Source organism: Misgurnus anguillicaudatus, chromosome 14 (assembly GCF_027580225.2).
Source record: "Misgurnus anguillicaudatus chromosome 14, ASM2758022v2, whole genome shotgun sequence".
In the NCBI taxonomy this organism is placed as follows: domain Eukaryota; kingdom Metazoa; phylum Chordata; class Actinopteri; order Cypriniformes; family Cobitidae; genus Misgurnus; species Misgurnus anguillicaudatus.
In genome coordinates this window covers 14,773,595-14,786,606 of record NC_073350.2, presented here as the reverse complement: position 1 = coordinate 14,786,606, position 13,012 = coordinate 14,773,595, and the positions used below count along the sequence as shown (strand labels likewise).

At 39.6% G+C, this 13,012-nt stretch overlaps 2 pseudogenes; one reads left to right on the top strand and one right to left on the bottom strand.

Annotated features, from left to right (window-relative positions):
• Nucleotides 1-2,824: 2,824 nt before the first annotated feature.
• LOC141369464 (uncharacterized) lies at nucleotides 2,825-8,971 on the top strand (annotated as a pseudogene).
• A 2,421-nt stretch (nucleotides 8,972-11,392) lies between these two features.
• The window catches only part of LOC141349091 (molybdenum cofactor biosynthesis protein 1-like), a 32,885-nt pseudogene continuing 31,265 nt past the window's right edge, over nucleotides 11,393-13,012 (bottom strand).

The window sequence follows — 13,012 nt, the reverse complement described above, 5'->3', positions numbered from 1 at the left end:
AGGTGGAAAAACACGGCATGATGCAAATTTTTAGAGCTCTTTTAGATGCCCACCCATTATACTTTCTGCCTACGCCACTGTTTTAACAAACTGTTTTGGGTGTAAATTAGATTAACATCAAACAAGGCATTAATTAGCCCATTTATAAGAGCCTTTCATTTTAAAAGAACTGCTTCAAATCAAATGTCCTAATTTGTCACATTTTCGCTATATTTTGCCCTCACAATATAACAAAATCTGTACAAACTTTATTTCTATGCAAAATACATTGTCAATGTTGTAGGCCTATAAAGAATACACTGGGGGGTTTCCCGGACAGGGTTTATCCTAGTCCCAGACTTAAATGCACGTTTGAGCTGCTTTAATTTAAAAACACCTTCTACTGTTTTATTTTAACATATATCAGTGACATTGTTTTGTCTTAAGATGCACACCTGTAGTGTTCTTTGTAAGGTATGTTTGTAAAAACGTCTTAAATGACCTAATATAAGGCCTAGTCCTGGATTAACCTAAACCAAGCCCCATTATGATTTTTCCTAATTCTGATGTCATACACTAGAGGGCGCATGGTCCGATGTATGTAATTCAACACGACCGCTGATTACGTGAGACCTCGCCGGGTGCAGTGGCGCGCGCCTGTAATCCAAGCTACTGGGAGTCTGAGTCTGGTGGATCTCTTGAGTTCAGGGGTTCTGGTCTGTAGTGGACTATGCCGATCGGGTGTCCGCACTAAGTTCGGTATCGATATGGTGTTCCTGGGGGAGCCCGAGACCGCCAGGTCGTCTAAGGAGGGGTGAACCGGCCCAGGTCGGAAACGGAGCAGGTCAAAGCCCCCGTGCTGATCAGTAGTGGGATCGCGCCTGTGAATAGACGCTGCAGTTCAGCCTGAACAATACAGTGAGACCCTGACTTTTGTTTTCATCTAAAACTTTGTTCAGGTCTTGCTGAGGAGCGGCATCCACTTCCTGATCTATTCCTCTGTACACAAGCACTTTATTGATGTTTTGTTTTTGTTATGTGACTGGCAATAAATAAAGGACAAACATAAAAAGCGAATGTTATGTGATAATAATTGAGGTTCAGAATGCACAAACTCAACCTCCTGTCATAATGGCCCATATAGACTAATATAAAGTGCAGCATCAATACACTGTAACGATTTGATTATAGATAAATAAATTATAGTTTTTGGTTTTACCCTTTACTCATCCACATATAATATTAAGCTAAGATATTATAGGCCTACACTAGAGGGCGCATGGTGATTCAACATGACTGCTGCTGATCGCGTTGAGAGCTCGCCGGGCGCAGTGGCGCGCGTCTGTAATCCAAGCTACTGGGAGTCTGAGTCTGGTGGATCGCTTGAGTTCAGGGGTTCTGGTCTGTAGTGGACTATGCCGATCGGGTGTCCGCACTAAGTTCGGTATCGATATGGTGTTCCTGGGGGAGCCCGAGACCGCCAGGTCGTCTAAGGAGGGGTGAACCGGCCCAGGTCGGAAACGGAGCAGGTCAAAGCCCCCGTGCTGATCAGTAGTGGGATCGCGCCTGTGAATAGACGCTGCAGTTCAGCCTGAACAATACAACGAGACCCAGACTTTTGTGTTTATACCCAGGACTTGAAATGAGGGCAAACGTTACAGTATGCAGGTATTTATGGCTGTGTAAATTACAGGGACAAAAGTTTATTGTTTGCCACAGATTGGTGTCTGAATGCTTTTTCTATTGCCCATCACTGCGTGACGCTGCAGCCATTTAAAGTAATGCTCAACTGATGAACTATGAATAATTTATGTGATTTCATTGTGAATACTTGTCTATTGATTTTTCTATTGATTTCATTGTGAAAAGATTTCTATTTGAAGCTTTGGGAAAACATCGTTTTTACTTTTTCACATTTCCTTACATTCAGTTTACTGATTTTAATAAACTTACAATCAACTGCAACAGTATGGGTTTAAATTTTATACTGTTATTTAATTCATCATCTTAATTTATCTATATTTCAATTCTCACCTCTAAATACACAGCTTGCTTTCCACCCTACTAGAAGAAAAATAGTCGATCTTAAAACTATGTGTTAAAATAACAGATTAAAAATCCTTACTACGTATCTCCCATCCAAGTGTAAGCATTGATCTGCTTCAGGTCTACCAATAAGAAAAGTGGTAATTAAGGTGACTTTGGCTAATAAATACATTAAATAGTAAGAACAAATTATAGCAGTATAATGCATAAGACTGCAGTGTGGAAGAAAGACTCAAGGAATTTTTATTACCACATCGACATATGCAGTTTTGGCCATGTTTAAAATAAAAACTCAATTCAGACCCAAAACTGTCCATTTTCAGTGCTTTCATTGATTCAATGATGTTTCTGCAAAATTACAACAAAGTCCGCAGCAGTATCACTCTTTAATGTCAGCTTGATTATTTGTAGCATCTTATTCTGTTTGTAATTGTGTGTAAATGCATTCATGTACTTGAACTGCATTAAACAGTCTGTGTAAATATAAACTAAATACCTACTACATAAATCTTGCAAAGTTGCAAATATAGTTTTGATAGCCTTTGATCTATATCTTATTATTCTTAATTGGTTATATTTAAGAATTAAATTAAAGAACATGTTCGAGATCCTCTAAGATATCTATTTAAATATTTTTGTATTGAAAATGGGCCAGTGGAGTGTGAGGAACTTTGTCCATGAAGAAGGGACTTTGTGGGCACGCACATACCCAACCCCCTGGCTCCTCCTACCCGAGACAGCATAACCAATCAGAGTTGAGGTTACTCTGAGAAGTTAAGGTTCAGTTGAAGAACAGGAGACCAACTGAATACAATTTTCAGAGCAAACTAAATCTGAATACCAAAAACGGATCAAGAGATCAATACAACTGCTGTATGATAAATTAAAAGAGCGAAGCTGCAAGGAAATAAACTAACACTGAAACGTAGCTACACCAATGGAGCAGAAAAGATGATTCACACAAAAATGTAGCCAAAGTCTCCGCTTTTCTCCACACAAACACCACACGGTCTGTGCTGCTCTCAGCAACCTCTTTTCCGTCAGACACAGCTCTCTCGCGGCCACGGACACATGTGCCGGTGAGTATGCTCCGCAAATAATACAGGTTCAATAGTTTGTATAATATTAGCGTGCAATCTCAGGTACAGTAGCCTTTAGGTAAGATTTAGTCCGCCAAAATGTCTGCCCTGCACCACTAAAGATTGTAATTCATTCCCCAATCTGCACACGAATTCGTGATCGCTTTAGTCTCATTTAAATCTCATATGAAAACAGTAGCATGCTTTGGCTTTACCCTGTATTTCACTAGCGAACGTCAAAGTACAAGATGTGTACATTAACTGATAGATGACAAGTGTATAGTTAATTAATATAGAAACTGTTTACATAATGTAATGCAGAAGCAATGACGCTTTACCATCCAGTGTATAAAGTCAAATTTCACCCCTTGTTTATCTTATCTCGAGTTCTTAACACCTATGATTGCATTATTTTAAAACCATTATGTTTCTTCTCATCGTATTATGTTCATTTGAATACAAAGTATTTTAATTTAAAATATATTGTTGATGTAATGTGGCATTAAATTAAAATAGAAATTCAGTACACAAAGTAAAATAAAAAAGTATACCATGTAGTACTGCGGTTAGTATAAAATCCAATCATATTATTCAACTATATATATATATATATATATATCTCAACCTCATTGGGGGCTGAAACTTATGTAACCTCGAGAAAAAAGAGATTGAGATAGCGATGAGAAAGAGATAGAAAAATACAGTAAAGGTTGCATAAAGGGTGCATAGTTAGGGCCCCGATACATGGTTTTGCCTTGAGCACCTAAATCACTAAATCCGCCCCTGCACCCTTGGTAAATATTAGCAAAGAAAGTTGTCAAAAAAATCTGCAATGTTTCTCCTTTTGGGCTTTAATTAAAAAAAACATTGACGTGAATTAATTGAAGAGGGATTTACATTATGATTTTTTTCTCTCTTATACACACTGGACACAATTATTGGCACCCCTAAACAATTTTTGAGTAAAATATCTCGTAAGTATATTCCCATTGATATGAACATTTTCTTAGCACACCTAAAGGCCCATTGAAATTTAAATAAAAAATTTTTTTTTCAAATGACACAACTGTGAGCGTTATTTTTTATTCATTTGCCCTCATAATCTTTCATCAAAAACGCTAATCTTCATGCCTTCCTAAAAAAATATCTTCCGTATGGTGGGCGGGGCCCAGGAAAAGATCGCAGCTATTAGCAAGTAGCAACATGACCCAACTTCAAACAATCCAATTAGTTCTCAATGGACGAATTCAGGTCCAGCCCTACCTTTTGTCATTTGAGAGGCCATTTCACTCGTATACTTCACAATGGAAAAATTAAAACAATCACTACTTTTTCTGGCAACTTTAATCATTCAATGGGGAAAACCATTCTGAAGTGCAGCAAAAGATTGTTGAGCTACACAAAATAAAAAGTGGCTTTAAGAAAATAGTTAAAACCTAAAAAAAATGAAGGCGATGATAATGTATGCGTGATTGGTGCATTTCTCAAAACCATTGTTAGCCAACTACTGTCGTAAGTTTCGTCGATTACTGACAAAGTTCAACGATTTGGTGTTTCCTGAAATCATAGTTCAAACGAACATTTGCGAGCCTAACTTGTGTGGTTTGAACGACAGCAGCACGTGAAAGTTTAAAATGGTGTGCAACGTTTTGCTACGATTTGCGGGTTGAACGACATGTTTCCTGGAAACGTTGCGCAACGGGGTTTGAGATACGTTTTCTTTTGTTTGGTGGATGTGTCCGAACTGCAGTTTAATCAGCATCAACATAAACCATGCGGTACTAAAGAGACAGCTCGCACAATGGGTTTAAAGGGAAATTCCGCCTTGAAATGATCCTAGGGTTAATAACAAACGTGTACCGAGTTCGACCGTTCACTGGAGTTTGTTTTCATGCTAGTCTAACGTGACCAGTGTTATTGCTAAACGCAAATTAGCATGTTATGGTAGCCTTCGGGGCATCAGTGCATTAAAAACGAAATCGCTATGTCTATACTACTAATAATGCTCAAAATAACCCCACACTTACACTGTAGCACAATGAGGGTCTCTATATGTAAACCGAAGCATTGAGAACTTTGCAAGTTTACAGGCAGTTTATTAAAAAGAAACATTTACCGTTCACGTCTGGATCACATATCCATGCGGGCGCCATCTTGGGAAAACTGAACTCTCGCGTGAAAGCACAACACCTGTTCAGGGCAACAACGTTTCGCGCGAGAGTTCAGTTTTCCCGGGATGGCGCCCGCATGGATGTGTGATCCGGACGTGAACGGTGAATGTTTCTTTTTGGTAGACTGCCTGTACACTTGCGGGGTTCTCAATGCTTCGGTTTACATATAGAGACCCTCATTGTACACTTACAGTGTAAGTGTGGGGTTGTTTTGAGCATTATTGGTGGTGTAGACGTGGCGATTTCGTTTTTGGTGCACTGGTGCCCCGAAGGCTACCGTGGCGTGCTGATTTGCGTTTGGCGGTGGCACTGGTCACGTTAGACTAGCATGAAAACAAACTCCAGTGAACGGTCGAGCTCGGTGCACGTTTGTTGTTGACCCTGGGATCATTTCAAGGCGGAATTTCCCTTTAAGTTGTAATGTATTCTTTCATTCTTGACAGCAAGTGCAGTGCTGAGTACCTACAGTACTCGGTAAGTACTCAAGATGGTGGCAGGCAACTGGAATTACGTAAAAGGTCACATTGCTGATATTCGTGAATATTTAATGCCGCTCCATCTGAAAGGAACCGTCTTTACGGATGAGATAGCATAACAATCGCATGCAATTTATTGTGCTTCTATTTGTTTGGAAATGCATATAAAGTCTGATACGCATTTTGTTCGATTGTTAATCATTAACGCTTAATTGTAGAAATAAGTTGACAATTATTTGAGCCTGCTTTAGTGGTTTTAATCTCTTAAAAATTAAGACTCCAAAAATAGATGGCTGCATATATGAAAAAACCACCTAACCCTAAAAAAATTCTAACAAAAGGGTTCTCAGCTGTTTTGTGTAGTATTAGGTGTCCCTAATAATATACTAAAAGCTTACCAAATTTTGACTTCTAGGAAGGTGTAATTGTCAAGATGCCGTTTAAGACAGGCAGGAAGCCCTTAAAATATCATAACTCCTCCATCATTTCACCTAGCCAAGTAATCTTGGTGTCTGACCCCATGATTTATGGGTCTATGAATCCATTGGAGAGGTGACGCCTCTGAACCTCAACGTCTCAACACCGGGGTACCTCAAGGCTCAGTGCTTAGACCACTGCTCTTTTCTATGACATTGGCATGACATTCCTGGGTTCTATCATTCGGAAACATGGCTTTTCCTACCTCTGCTATGCCACTCTGGATGAAGGATTATCATCTCCAGCTGAACTTCGCAAAGACAAAACTGCTTGTCATATCATCTGGCCTTAAGATTTATCACAATCACAGAGCATGTTGCCAGCACCGCCCACTCTTGTAGATTCATCCTCTACAACATTAGTAAAATTAGACCTTTTCTACCTGAGCATGCTACACAAGTTCTAGTCCCAGGCTCTTGTCCTGTCCAGACTGGACTACTGCAATGTGCTACTGGCCGGACTCCCAGCCAGCACAACCAAACCCACTCTGAAGTGGTACTAAACTTAATAGAAAAGCTAACCAAGCCAAAGTAAAGTGAGCTGGCATGACCCGACCTGTGGGGTCTATACAATGGAACGGCTGCTGCCCCAAAAAGCCTCCTGCAGACGATCCACTGTAATTGCACAACTGTCTGCCAAACACAACAGTGCGGTTGGAGGGCATATGGACTACTTGTGGACCATGTGAAGATCAGAATCACTATAATCAACCTCTATGGGAGAAAGAGTGTGACGACTAATGGTAAATCTAGTAAAGGTCACAGTGCAGAAAATTATACAAAATAAACCAGAATAAGAGGAAACAACTGAAGAAATTAGAAAAGATATGTATAAATAAGAGAAGTATTAAAAAAGGCAAAAAAAGTGGTTAACAGTACTTAGCCTTCACATGGCAGCCCTTTTTTTTTACTAATTTTACAGTACCACACCGTTCTAATGAATTAATTTTTTATTGGAATCAAAAGAATGGTTATGAAATCCAGAAACCACTAACACTAGGCAAAACAATATGGGAAAGGAGCAATATGCATTTACTTGTACTTGTTTTTTTTTTTGCATAAATATGCCTATAACCAATTTCTTTTATATATAATTGTACTTGTAATCACTCATCTATTATTCAAATATGCTTATTAGAATATTACATGGTCAAAACATATATCCGGCACCAATATTCATGGTTTAGGGGGAATACAAGGGAGAAATGGTTCTTTTAAGGACCTGATGGACGCCGTTTTGAAAATGGGGCCTTTCTTGGAGTCAAACTTTTAGTATGTTTTTAAGTACATCTGATACTACTGTAAACCACCAAGAAACCTTTTGTTAGAATTTTTTTAGGGTCAAACCATATTTGCAGCTGACTGAAAGTCTTACTCCTTTTTAAACAAGTGTTTATGTATCCTAACTACTGTATATTAAAACACTATTGTTGATTAATTTACTTGAAGGTGTTGCTGTAAAAATGTATTTATTGATACTACACAGAGATCAAGATTTACACCATCAGTGAAGACATTAACAAATAAATGCAGGAATAATTTACTTAAAAGGCCATTTCATCCAAATGTTGCAATAGTACAACGTCTACAAGTAGGTAATGTGTGAACAATTATTAAAGAGGAAATCAATACTGAGAAACAAAGAGATCCATTATCGATAATTATCGGTAAGAAACATTTAAGTAAAACACTTCCATTTTATTATGATTTGGTTCACATGACAATAACAAAACCAATGTAAAAGAAAGTCAGATATCACAAAATATACTTTTGTCTCATTTTAGATCTAAAGGAACTGGAAGAAACATCATCAGTGTCAGGAACATCATTCCATAATGGCAGAAATATCTTCTGGTGGTTTGCAGATGAAAAATACTTCATGTCCAAAAAGAAAGCAAAGAACAAACGCCAACAAATCTTTTACTTGCCCTCACTGTGAAAAGGGATTTAAAAGAAAAGGACACCTTGTGGAGCACATAAAAATTCACTCTGGAGAGCACCCTTACCCATGTCTTGAGTGTTGAAAGAGTTTCACTAGGAAAGGAAAACTTACAGACCACATGAGCATTCACACTGGAGTGTACCCACACATGTGTCTTCAGTGTGGAAAGAGTTTCACTCAAAAACCTAATCTTGATGCCCACATGAAAATTCACAGTGGAGAGCGGGCATACCCATGTCCTGAGTGTGAAAAGAGTTTCATTACAAAAGCATATCTAAAGAGGCACATGAGAGTTCACACTGGAGAGCGCCCGTACATGTGTCTCCAGTGTGGAAACAGTTTCACTCAAAAACGTAGTGTTGATGCCCACATGAAAATTCACACTGGAGAGCATCCATTCCTATGTCTTCAGTGTGAAAAGAGTTTCATAACGAAAGGAGGTCTTAAGAAACACATGAGAGTTCACACTGGAGAGCGCCCGTACATGTGTCTCCAGTGTGGAAAGTGTTTCACTCAAAGAGCTTGTCTTGATGCCCACATGAAAATTCACACTGGAGAGCGTCCATTCCCATGTCTTCAGTGTGAAAAGAGTTTCATAGCGAAAGGATATCTTAATGTCCACATGAGAGTTCACACTCGAGATGTGCATTAATCATGTCCGAGGTCTGAAAAGAGTTTAATGACAAAAGTAAGTCTTATTGGGGTAGGGGTGTGTTTGTTTAGGTGATTTCAAATGTCAACATTGGCTTTCGGAGATCATGCACCCTGCTTTTGATGAGTGAGACGAATTCCACAATCCTTGTCCAGTCAATCTAGGTAGAGAAGAAATGTTTTAATATGACCATTGGGCCTATGTCGAAGCAGGTAAATTATGTTGAAAAAATAATCTTGTTTAATCCATGCAATAAGTTAGGTAATTTTTGTGAAATTAAATTTTGGATTTACCACACATAGCCGTAGTTCACAGACAAGCTGGGCAATGTTGATATTGCCTTACTTGTTAGTGAACTATGGCTAGTAAATACCGCTCCCTCTGGCGATTTACTACCAATCAAGGAATTGGCCTCACTGACGAGATGCGCACGATAATCCCATGCGATATATCGCCCAGCTCTAAAATAACAATTGTAAAATTTTATTCTACTTAGTTAATAGTAAATTGTTGTAATATGCTTATGACTTGCATTTTTAAAGGGCTCCTATAGTTGTGCGTAGGTCCTACGGCGTAGCCGCGACGGCGTAGGTTCTGCATCGGTTTTCATTTATACTTTAACGTCGTCGTCCGCGTCGACGTGTAAACGCGCGCGCAGGTTGCTAGTAGGCAGTATCCACGCCTGTAACCACAGTAGCAGCGCGACTGTCAAAGAAGAAGAAGCTTGGCAAGTTAACCTACAAACGAAAAAGAAACAGCAACTTGTTGTATATGATTTGAGAAGACCAGCAACATGATGGATGTAAATAAACAGCGACTTTTGTTGCAGTTTGAGTTAAATCACTCTTCAACTTGGCCATTCTTTGTTTGCACCGTCGCAAATGGAAATACCTATGACGCAGTTTTTTTACCTGACGGGAGGGGTTCTGGTGGACCAATCACAGCGCTTGTGGTCCGCGTAGAACTGACGCGCTGTTAAAAATTTTGCGAGGTGCGCGTCAGGCTACGCACAGGCTACGGGTAGAACCTACGCACAACTATAAATCGGGCTTTATACTTTTGCGTCGTCGTCCGTGTCGACGTGCAAACACGCGCGCAGGCGGCTGGTAGGCAGTATCCACGCGTGTAACCACAGTAGCAGCGCAACTGTGAAAGAAGAAGAAGCTTGGGAAGTTAACCTACAAACGAAGAAGAAACAGCAACTTGTTGTATATGATTTGAGAAGACCAGCAATGATGGATGTAAATAAACAGCGACTTTTGTTGCAGTTTGAGTTAAATCACTTCTCAACTTGGCCATTCTTTGTTTTCACCGTCGCAAACAGAAATACCTATGACGCAGTTTTTTTTACCTGACGGGAGGGGTTCTGGTGGACCAATCACAGCGCTTGTGGTCCGCGTAGAACTGACGCGCTGGTAGGCAGTATCCACGCGTGTAACCACAGTAGCAGCGCGACTGTCAAAGAAGAAGCAGCTTGGGAAGTTAACCCACAAACCCACAAAACCTCCAATAAATCAAATAAAGATCTTCCACAAATGTCTGATGTTGTCCATCCATAAGTGTGGAAGAGTTTAATAATGTTCATTTTTGTTCCCCAACTCTTTATCTGGATGTAGTATGCAGGGCATATTTGGAATTCTTTAGATTATGAAGAAAGATTATTTTAAACTGATTTTCCTTAATGGATACATTATGCAATCAATGTTTTATGTACTTTAAAAATGGTATAGGGATAATCGACTTTGTCAAAAAGGGTAAGGTTAAAGCCATAACGAGATGTTTTATGTATCCTAACTGTACAATAAAATATTTTAATACTTTTTTTTACTTGTGTTTTACATGTGTTACTATGAAAACAAGGCTCTTGTTTAGGAACCTTTAGTGAAGATTCACACCTTAGGCATGATATTCACCTTTGACTTACACCGTGTGCAGAATTATTAGGCAAGTTGTATTTTTGAGGATTAATTTTGTTAATTCAAATTTGGGAGTACTTCGACTCGGCGCAGTAACACCCTCCCTCTCCCATTATGAGAGTGAGAAGGGGAGCGGACTTTTCAAGAGAGTCTAAGTACTCCCAAAAGGGCTATTACGCCATAAAATATAGTTCCTCTTTTAAATCCGCTTAGAAAAGTGCTACGCTTTATTTTGTTCCACCAAACTTGCTCGTATAACTACTCGTCTTAAATAGGAAAAACGTTGATGTGTTTGGTCACTTCTAACTTTATCTCTAAATGGTACCATTGAATGAATGGGGCCAAGCCAAATGCCATCGAAGCGTCACAGCACGCTCCAGCGCCTACGTGCACGCACACAGACGATAGAGGGATGTATCAACAACTCCCAGTTAAGGTAACAACATATTTCAATATTGAAAATTAGTAGACTATTCCTTTAAGGCCTTTACTGGCCAGCCAGTATAACAAATAAACTAAACAATTAAATAGAAAAAAATGTAATTAGTAGGCAACTGCAGTTTGCCTTAGGTTAGATATCTTTAGGGTAGAGCCCATCAGAAATTTGCATCACACATTGCGTAAATGCTTTGAAAATAAAAAACCCTGCAAGTAATTTTTTTTCTTGCCGTGAACAGGCCCATTTTATTGATGAAAATTAAGGACATTTTGAATGCTTATGCTGATAAATGACAACAGTCCATTAACAATCAATCAAAATGCTGGTATTTAGCAAACAACTTGTTTTGTGGACATTAAATTTGCAATAACTGGGCCAGTCAGATGCATCCAAAGGTACACTTTGATACTAAAGTCACTCAAAGTAAAATGACAAGATGCATTCAAAATTAGGATATGTCAGGACGCTGGAAGTCACCTCTTTGCCCACCTGTCTTGCTAAGCAACTTTATGTCAGTAATAATGATGTCACGACTGACAGCCTTGCACATGTCGTACAGTGCCAGCGTGGCAACCGTCACAGCTGTCAGAGCCTCCATCTCCACTCCTGTGCGGCCTAGGGTTTGGCACGTTGCCTTGACAACAGCAGTATGTCCTTCCTCCAGCAACTCTATAGTAACAGAGGTGTGGTCAAGAGGAAGCGTATGGTAAAGAGGAATAAGAGATGCAGTCTGCTTGGCACCCATGTTGCCAGCTAGCTGGGCTACCGCCAGTGCATCACCCTTGGCAATTTGGTTGGCACGCACCAAATTAAAGGCTTTTGGCCCTGGATGACCTTGCCACAAGCCGTGGCTGTGCGACAAGTTACCGGCTTACAGCCCACGTTGACCATGGAGGCTTTACCTTGTGCATCAGTGTGGGTCAGGCAATCAGAGGTTCCATCAGAGCTGGAAGATTTTGGTTCTTTTGATTTAGGACCACATTTAAAGGTTTCACTGTGAAATTGCCGTACACTCTGAGGAACTGAGATCCTGCCTTTAGATTGATTAGGTACAGACAAAAGGTTGACATTTTTGGATTGTAGCTGTGTAGGGCAAGACCTCCACCAGAAAACATGTGTATGAAAATTTACAACTGGGTGTTTTTGAAAAGCACGAAGATTCACCTGACAATAAGAGTCGGTCATTAAGCTAAGGGTCTTCAAAGCAGCTCTCATCTTGTAACTAATATGAACAAACTTATAAAAACTTGGTTGATTAACGTGATGAATCAAATCTAGTGCTTCAGAGAAAGTCCTTGTGTAGTACTCATGGACATTGCCACACAAATGCAGATTGTTATTTGTTGAAGACTGGGATGTTGCTGAGGCCGCTGAATCCACTGTAAATGCTTGCAGAAGCCAGGTGCAATCTTTACCTGTAGAAAAGAATGAACACATTTTAATACTTTTATTTCCAAATCCAAATTTGAGTAAATAGAGCTTAATAAACAACATATTAAAAACACATCTCTGGAAATGATTTTACACTTTCAATTTGAATTGATCAGTTCTATCAGCCTCCTATGTGGCATCCTGTCTTTGTCATTTACACAGAACATTTCTAGCAAGACAAATAGGCTTGGGCACACATAGCTGGGATAAGCTAGGTTTAAGTAAACCAGGGGTCCTGGAGGGCCAGTGTCTCTGCAGTTTAGCTCCAACCATAATCAAACACACCTGACGCAACTTAATTAGCTGCTTCAGGTTTGTATGATTAGAGTTGGAGCTAAACTTTGGCTGTTTCTCAATTCCTAAAACAGACTTGCATTCTTGTGGAGATCTGTGTTTCCGGAAAAA